General features: G+C 40.8%; 1 pseudogene; it reads left to right on the top strand.

The window, feature by feature from the left end:
* The first annotated feature begins 1,073 nt into the window (after nt 1–1,073).
* Nucleotides 1,074–8,787, top strand: LOC122149999 (annotated as a pseudogene).
* The last annotated feature ends 1,112 nt before the right edge of the window (nt 8,788–9,899 follow it).

Consider the following 9,899-nt stretch of genomic DNA (forward strand, 5'->3'; position numbering starts at 1 on the left):
CTGTTTTCAGCTAAGATCCATCTGACATCAGGAATGGTTTCATTTATTTTGTTACTAAAGAACAAATTAGAAGCTCTGGTAGCATAGTGCCTAAGGCACTCAACTGCTAACCAGAAGGCCGGCGGTTCAAACCCACCAGCCACTCCTCGGAAGGAAGGTTGGGTAATCTACTTCCGTAGTGATATCGCCTCAGAAACCCAAGGAGGGGTCGCTATGAACTGGGTCTGACTTGACAGCACATGACAACAATAACAACAACAACAAAGAAATTGAAGCACCCCCCCAGTTGCTATTGAAACTGATTGCCTGTACTGTAGAGCTTTCTCTAGTATCATGTACTTCTCCAAGGGCTGATAAACCCACTGCCATCCAGTCGATTCTGCCTCATAGCAACCCCCATTGGGTTTCAAAGGCTGTAAATCTTTTGGGAAGTGGATTGCCCCATCTTCCTCCTGTGAAGCAGCTGGTAGTTTGAACCACTGACCTTCTGGTTAGCAGCTTTACCCACTACACAACGAGAGCTCCTTCCATGGTGTGATAGGCAGTAATTTTGTGTCTGCACAGGGGCAGATTACCCAATAAGCAAGGTAAGGCATTTGAAACTGTTCACTAGGGATTAGTAAATAAACACAAATAAACTCATGCTCCATCCCTATTAGTGACTGGAAATTTGAAAAGAGGCTTTGTTTCTGTAGGAAGGTACTGTGGGGTTGGGAGAGTGAAAGATGTTAGCCATACTGAGAAACAGAATCTTTGACATGGTGAGAAAATGTGAAATTAGTCACTTCAGATTAGTAAACAAGCACAAGTAAGCCTGTGTTTACCTTGCTGATTGGGTAATCTGACACTGTGTTTGAGACCGTTGATTGTTACTGTTAACTGCTATTGAGTTATCTCCAACTCACTGAGACCTTATGTATAACAAAATGAACTGTTGTCCTGTCCTGCACATCCCATGGTCTTTGTTACGTCTGAGCCCTGTGTTGAGGCTGTTGTGTCAATCCATCTCTTTGAGGGTTTGCCTCGTTTTGCCAGACCTCTACTTTATCAAACATTATGTCCTTTTCTGGCTAATGGTCTTGCCTGATGATGTATCCAAGGTAAGTAAGATAAAGTCTCACCATCCTCGCTTCTAAGGAGTATTCTGGTTGCATTTCCTCTAAAACAAATTTGTTCATTCTTCTGGAAGCCCACAGTATATTCAATATTTGTCGGCAACACCACAATTCAAATGCATCCATTCTTCTTTTGTCTTCTTTTCATTGTCCAGTGTTCTCAATGCATATGAGGAAATCAAAAAGACCATGGCTTGGGTCAAGTGCACCTTAGTCAGTGATAGATGAGAATAAACATAGTTGCAATAATAGAGTCATGACACCATTCAGAAAATATCCAGGGCTCTAACAAGAGCAACAACAAAATGCAAAACAAAATGAAGGAGAGAGTATAATTTGATGAATTGAAAATCATGGGAAGAGTTTTGATTGAAAATACCCATATTGCAATGACTTCTTAGGTCACTACTTTAAGTTATCTTGTTGTATAGTGAAACCAGTTTACTAGGTATGTTTTTCACATGTAATTGTATTTATGTTCTGAGATAGTTTATTCACTACAGGGCAAGAGTATACGTCCTACTTCCTGGGGAATGGGGAAAACAGCAGTAACAAACACTTGTGATCTATTGTAAAATAAGGGCACAGACTGCATTCTAAGAATTAGTATTCAAGTCACAATGAAAGAAGAAGAAAGATCTTCTGGGAAGGTGAAAGAGCACTTGGTAAGTTAAGTTTTGTTGTCCTTAGTTGTCCTTGAGTCGGTCCCAACTGATGCACAATGAAACAAAATGCTGCCCAGTACTGTGCCATCACTATGATAAGACGATATTCTTTTGTGATACATAGAGTTCTTGTTGGGTGGATTTCTGAAGCAGGTTACTAGGTCTTTCTTCCCCATTTGTTTCAATCTGAAAGCTCTGCTGAAATTTGTTAAGCTACACAGCAACGTGCAAGCCATCTGAGAGATGGGTGGTAGCTGCACATAAATTTTACTGTTTACAAAATGGCTTTTATTTTATTTAACAATACTTACAGAATTTGTTTAGTCATTCAAGATGCAACTAAAAAGCCCTGCAATCTTAGTCGCATTTTATCCCTCATCTCAAGGGTGGATATTTGCTTAAACTGTTGTGTACCTGGTGACCTTAGAGGTATCCTAGCTGCACAATAACCTCATTCGTTGCTCTAGATCTGCTGACAATAGATGAAGCAGCAGGAGGACATTCAAGCAGCTTTGAAGCAGGAGTAGAACATTACAGAGCAAAGTACTGAAGGACAATACCAAGTACAAAGTCAAATGATGTGGTGAGAGGCAAACATATAGAAAACCACTTGCAGAATCCTGGCCTAAAGCAATCCATGGTAGGGGATTCTTTTAAAATCACAATGTTTGGCAAACTAGGAAATAAATAAAGGGGAATCATACCAGACTCAGCAAACAGCAGTGGGAAGCAAAGAAGCGCAAGGTCAACCCTGAGCATGGAGGAAATACTGCTGGTTTGGCATTTTTCTCCAGCACTGGGCCACATGCACAGAAGGTCGGCACTGAAAGTGAGTATGTGTATATCTTTGAAAATAAAAATAATGGTCTCTGGACACCAATACTTATTTAAAAACTTTTCTAAAGATAGGTCTTTTCACAAACTGTGAACCAAACATCCTTAAGTTGGAGCCTCCCCCTTTCATCCTTGACTTCTGCTGCCTCTGCTTATATCAGAGGCCTTGGTACCTCAGCTCTGACATTTTCTCATCTTTGGGCACCTTTGTCTACATGCCTGGATTGAAACTTATCTCTGCCCAGAGAGCATTGCTTTTCTTCAGCCCTCTTAAGTATTCTTCCACACCCTACGTACCAAAGATACAGACAGTGAGGATACCCTCTTCCTTACCCCCTGGTGGTATAGCCAAGCATTCCTGTAAACATGGCTGCTCCTCTGAAGTCCAGGCCTTGCTATTGTTCTCCTGGACAGTCCCTCTCATTCACTGAAGACTTTCCTTCCTAGCTCACAATATTGTCCCTGCACTTCAACCCTATCATCCTCCTGGGAGATGTTACTCTATTCAATACTCTGGTCTCTCAACTCCTTGATCACTCCACCACCTCCAGCACCTACTTCCTCACCCATACTCTGGACCTTATCAGCTCTCAAATCCCCTACCCTGTCCAAAAGTCCTTATCACTATACTCTGCTTGCTCACTTACTCTGTACCTCAACTTCCTTGAGGCCCACAGTTCCCAGCCTCTATTTTTGCTTATGCAACAGTTCACTCCTGTCTTCCCTTTAAAGCCATATTAGAGTCAATGGTCCATTATTTCAATCACTATCTTGCCAATGCCCTAAAATTACTAGCCAATTTTGTCCTTTCATCACACTCCTCTGAAAGAAAACCTTATTCTGGAAGAGGTCAATTGTATACACAACTGGGATAACTCCTCCCCAGCCTAGCAGAGTCTTCCTTTTGTCATTACTTCCTCTGACCAGCCCCACTACACAGGAATCCCACTCTCCTTATCTTATCCTTCAGTCATCAGTCTCTGAAAGACCATCTCAGACTTTCCCCACTCTCAAAACTTTGAGCCTCCATCTCATCATCATCTTGGTCGATGTCCTTGCCTTCTCTTTCACAAGGAAAATAGAAGTCCTTAGATGGGAATTATCTCATTTCCTGCTACCTGCACCTATAAACCAACCTGCACCTGCACCTCCACCATCCTTTGCTCTTCCTTTCTGACAAAGGTGAAAAATGTCTCTCCTTCTAGAATGGAAAATTCTCTTTTTTATGACCTGGATCCCAAATTTTCAGAAAAGCTATGCTATCAATGATTCCATTTTTCTATCCTTGGCTTGTTCCTCTTTAATAGATTATTTTCTTTGGCATCTAAACTTGCTATATAGTCACTGTCATTCTAAAAAATCCCTGAACTTCACATTTTCTTCTAATTTTCACGTTCTTTCTTTCCTCCTCTTCAAATTGACTGGAAGGTCCCTACTTAGTCATGGTCATTGTTGGCCCTTATTCAATACTTATTTATTAGTCAGTCTTCTCCAACTTGGCTTTCTGTCCTGCTATTGAAACTCTTCTTCCTGAAGAATCTTGTGGCCTCCATGCCCCTAATCTCATGGAAACTCTTAGTCTTCATATTATGTAACCTGTACATAGACTTCAGCAAAGCCAATACTTCCCTCCTTTTTGTAAAACTACTTTTCTTATTATCCAAGCTACCACACTCTCTTTGTTTTTCTCATACTTATTTGGCTCTCTTTCCCTATCTCCTTTGCCAGATTTTCCTCTTCTACTCAACCTTTAAAAATTGGAATTCCTCAGGTTCAACTCTGGAGCTTCCTCTTTTCTCACCCTGCACTCTCTCCCTAAGTCATTTCATCCACTTTCATGGCCACATCTCTAGACTACATGAGGAGCTCCCAAATTTGTACAGTGGCCCAGACTCTTCTCTAGTCTCTCAACTACCTGCACATCTAACTCACTTTGTTTATAGCTACACTTGTGACCTTTTCCCCATACTGCAGACCTTATATCTTTCCTCCTAGACTCAGTCTCTACACAAGAGGCTGACTTGGTTGAGTATAACCACTCACCCCCCTGTTGTTTGGCTTCCACTTGGGTTTTGCCAGTGGGAATTCCTGGGAAGAGATCCGAAATAGAGGTAAGAGTGAGGTCATGACACATTCCCTTATGTCCCTTTCTGTGAAGCTGTCATAGGCTGGCTGAGCCCCGTGGCTGAAACTCACTGCCTCTCTTAATGGAGGCTTCTCCACATGATTCTCTCACCTTATAATTAGTGGTAATACTCCACTCCATTGTTGTTGTTGTTTTTAAGTGTCACTGAATTAGCTCTGACTCATAGCAACCTTATGCATAATAGAAGGAAATATTGTCTGGTCCTACACCATTCTCACACTTGATGTATTTGACCCCATTTTTGCAGCCACTTGCATCAATACATCTTGTTGAGGGTCTTCCCCTTTTTCTCTGACCCCTGCTTTACCAAGCATGATATCCTTTTCCAGCAACTGGTCCCTTCTGACAACATGACCAAAGCTGGTGAGACAAAATCTGGACATTCTCACTTCCCAGAAGCATTCTGGTTATACTTCCTGTAAGACAGATTCATTTGCTCTCCTGGCAGTCCATGGTATATTCAATATTCTTCACCAACACAATTCAAATACATCAATTCTTCTTTGGTCTTCCTTTTTCATTGTCCAGTTTTTGCCTGCATATTAGGCAATTGAAAATACAATGGCATGGGTCAGGGTCACCTCAGTCATCAAAGTGAAATCTTTGCTTTTCAACACTTTAAAGAGGTCTTTTGCAAAAGATTTGCCCAATGTCTTAGGCTGTATTCTCTAAAGAAGCAAAACCAGTGAAGTTTATATATGTATATGTGTATTTATAAAAGCTCTCTCTCTCTCTATGTTATTTTTGTTGTTAGGTGCCATCAAGTTGATTCCAATGCATAGTGACCCTATGTACAACAGAACAAAACACTGGCCAGTCCTGTGCCATTCTCACAATTTTTGCTATACTTGAGCCCATCCTTGCAGCCACTGTGTCAACCCATCTCATTGAGGGTGTCCCCCTTTTTCTCTGACCCTTCACTTTGCCAAGCATGATATTCCTCTCCAGGGACAGGTCCCTTCCGACCACATGATCAAAGTAGGTGGGATGAAGTCTGGCCATTCTTGCTTCTAAGGACCGTTCCAGCTGCACTTCTTCCAGGACAAATCTGTTCATTCTTCTGACAGTCCATGGTATTTTCAGTATGCTTCACCAACTACAATTCCAAGATAAGGTTTATCTCAAGGAAATGGTTCACGTGGTTGTAGAGGCTGGCAATCCCAAGTCCATGGGTCAGTTGTCAGGCTGGAGGCTTCTCCTGACTCATGTGGCTAATGAACCCAAGTTTGAGCAAGCAATACAGCAGGATGCTGGCTGCGGAGAGTGACAAATCCAAAATCGGCAAGTAAGATGGTAGGCTGCTGGCTCACAAACTGCAAAGACAACAATCCCAAGATCACCAGGCAATATGGCAGCCCATTGATTCAAGTCCCAGAACCAAAGGCCAGATAATGATGAGCCAGATGTAGGATCCAGATTGACAAAAAGCTCAATCAAATCAAACATAATTTTATTTCCTGACTGCTGCTTCCATGGGTGTTGATTTAGAATGAAATCCTTGACAATTTCAATTTCTTCATCGTTTGCCATGATGTTGTTTATAGACCCAGTTGTAAGAGGTTTTTTTTTTTTTTTTTTTTTCATATTCAGGTATGATCCATACTGAAGGCTGTAGTCTCTTACCTTTATCAGTAACTGTTTCAAGTCCTTTGTTTTCAGCAAGTAAGGTTGTGTCATCTGCATATCACAAGTTGTTAATGAGCTTTCCTCTAGGCCTGATGCCATATAGTCCATCTCAGATTATTTGCTTTATATGTCACTATCTCCAGATTATCACCCTCTCTCTTGTGATTTTCCCTATACCACACTGTATTAGGTTGAGTTCTCCAATAAAACAGAACAAATGGAATATATGTATCAGGATGGGGATGTTTGAAGAAATTGGCTCCCGTAATTGTTAGGGCTGGCAAGTCTGAGATCTATAGGGCAGGTCACTGACCATCTAGAAACTAAGGCAGGAATTGATGTTGTCATTTTGAGATCTTGAGACAAGATTCCTTCTTCTCTGGAAAATCTATTTTTGCTCTTAAGGCCTTCAGCTGATTAGATGAGGCCCACCCACATTACTGAGGATCATCGTCTTAAAAATCAACTGAAGTAGATGTTAATCACTTTCCCAAATATCTTCAGAACAACACCTGGATTGGTATTTGATTAAATAACTGGGTAGAAGAACCTAGCCACATTAACACGTAAGACTAATTATCACATCTGCCTACATCATCGTAAATAGTTCCCTCTTCACATTATCCTAATTTGAACATACAGTTTCTCGTTAATACTACAATAACTGATATTGGAAGTGACACCAAGAAACAGATCCTCAAAATGGGATTCCAGAATTGGGTTTGAGGAGCTAAGGGATAACCTCCTTGTAGGGGATGGGGAGGTTCAGAGGATGGAAATGGGACATTAGTCATCTCTACGTGAAGTAATATCACAATTATTCAAATGATCAGTGGCTATATTATGGTATGAAGAACAACTGAAAGGCAACAGTGGGAGATCAATGGTTTCCAGGGAAACTTTAAAGAAGTCTCTTTTTGTATAGTTGTTATAGTTAACAACCAACCCCTAGGTCTTATAATAGTTGCAGAGTTGCAGTTTTAATTAAAAGTTTGACCTTGCCAGGTCTCTAATGCCGATGAAAGGCACCAGAATGACACGGATAGGGCTCAGAACTTTGAACCCTAAATTCCCCCATATCTTAAAAAAAAAAAAAAAAAAAAGAAAAGCTTTTTCAGTGATGATATCTGCAGTACTTGTCTAAGAGAGAATGGCCATTCTTTTCAGACCCACTTTCTCTCTTCTCTTTGACAACAGCCCCATAACAAGAGTTCAGTCCCGACATAGCCTAGAAATAGAAATATAAGAACTAGTCCAGTATGAAATAGTCTATCCACAGGAAGAGTTACAAGAGCTTGACAAACAGAACCCATAGAAGCCAAAGGAGCATGATGTGTGGGACAAAATTCTAATGATGTTAGACCAAAAGATCATATGTAAAGCTTGACCAGGCTGAATTTATTGACATGTTGACATGGAACATTCACTTGGGATTCAGGTTTGGTTCAAGCACCATGAAGTGTTGTTAACGATCTGCTCTCATTCACTGCCATCAAGTCAATTCTGACTCATAGCGACACCTTTTGGGTTTCTGAGGCAGTAAATCTTTATGGAAGTAGATTGCCCAGTCTTCCTTCCATGGAGTGGCTGGTGGGTTTGAACCACCAACCTTCTGGTTAGCAGTCAAATGCTTAAGGCACTATGCCACAAAGCCTATAGTCAATGATGGCCTACAGTTACTTAGGTGAAAATTCTGTAATTCTCTGGCATACTCTAGAACAGTGGTTCTCTCAGGATGGTCTCTGGACCATCAGCATGATATTGGAACTTATTAAAAATGAAAATGAGAAACTCTGAATCAGAAACTTTGGGGAGTGAGACCCAGTAGTTTGTGTTTTTAAAAGTGAATCTGTGTTTAAGCACCCTGTGAGACAGCTGAACAGGAAGAAGCTGCCATCAGACATCATGATGGAGATGGGAGTTCCAACAGCAGCCACTAGAACCTCAAAATCACAGCCCAACAGGCAAGCTTCTGGGGAATTTGCTTGAAGACACAGAACCATGAAAGGATTTAGAGGGTTGTGTGTGTGTGTGTGTGTGTGTTGAAGAAATTCAGTGAAGAAAATGTTTTATATTGGCTAGCATGAGAAGATTTTAAGAGAATTAAGATAAATAGATGCAGGAAAAGACAAAAATCTATATGACCTTTCTGTCCAGTAAATTCTTGAACCAAGTCAATGTTAGAGGCATTCCCAGTTCAGTGAAAAGATTCTGAGAGAATCACACCCTCACATGTTCCAGAAATTCCAGGACTAGGTCATCAGTCTCATGAAGTGCGATAGCTACAGATCCTTCATAACGTCTGACTTATTTTTTTAAACACAAATGAACTGAAGAAAAGGAAGATTTGTACAATGCCTGAACTCCAGCTAAAAGGCTCTCAAAAATTCAGAACAACTGATACCCCCAAAAAGCCAAACCAGCAGCTTTAAGGAGCAAAGAAACTCACTTTCAGGACCAGGAAGGGTTTATCCTTGCTTTGATACTTGCAAGGGTTGAAATGTCCAAGCCCTTCAATAGGAATATGAATTTTATTAACTGCTTGACCAGTAAATTTTGCACTATGGCTAATCATACATGACAAACAAATAGCTTTGCAGTTACAGTTCACAAACACACACACACACACTCACAATGACTCTGATGCACATTAAAGTGTGGGAATCACCACTGTAAAGAAAATTTTAATGTGCTTAAAACCACTAGGGCTCTTGCTAAGGTGCAGATTCTGATTTAGTAGGTCTAAGACAGGGTCTGAGACTCTAATACGCTCTCACATGATGCCAAGATGCTGCTCAACTATGCACCACACTTTGAGTAGCAAGACTTTAGTAGAGGAAGGAGTCTAGAAGTTCAGGGACATGAAAATGATCTAATGGATCTATTACTTGCAACCTGTTCAACCACCACCTAACCATATCCCCTGGAAGGACCTCATGAGTACATGAAGGAACAAAAAATATGTTGGCAAGAGAGACACTAGAATCCTTGAAGAGCTCGGAGGTGATTTCCCTCTGAAGGGAACTGGATTTCCTGATCTCAATGGAACCATCAGAGAAAAGGTTAATGAAATGATCCTAATAAGTCAAAGGTGAAGAGAAAATCAGAGGGATTGTGGCAATGGCCAATTGATCATCAGATACCTAGAAATGAATTGGATGGGAAGCTTACTAAGGTATTTCTTTACATATGCAAAGAGAAAGATTTTAGCTCTGGGCAGACACATTACTTGAACCACCATAATGAGAATACATGACATTTATCCTGTTCCCAGACCTAATCCAGTTCAACAGACTCAAAAATCTTAAAGTAAGGACCATGCAACTTCCCCAAGCCTTCCCCAAAAGGACTTGTGACTATTAATTCAGGGTGACTGGGAACTGAGGAACAAAAACTATCCAGTATGTAATAATACTGAGGCACCTACTGATGAAGGTTGAAGAATACAGTCTGCAGTATGGATTACATCTCAATATAAAGAAAACAAAAATCCTCACAACTGGACCAATGAGC

Source organism: Orycteropus afer, unplaced genomic scaffold, assembly GCF_000298275.1.
Source record: "Orycteropus afer afer isolate SDZICR_OR568_19922 unplaced genomic scaffold, OryAfe1.0 scaffold00072, whole genome shotgun sequence".
NCBI classification, from domain to species: domain Eukaryota; kingdom Metazoa; phylum Chordata; class Mammalia; order Tubulidentata; family Orycteropodidae; genus Orycteropus; species Orycteropus afer.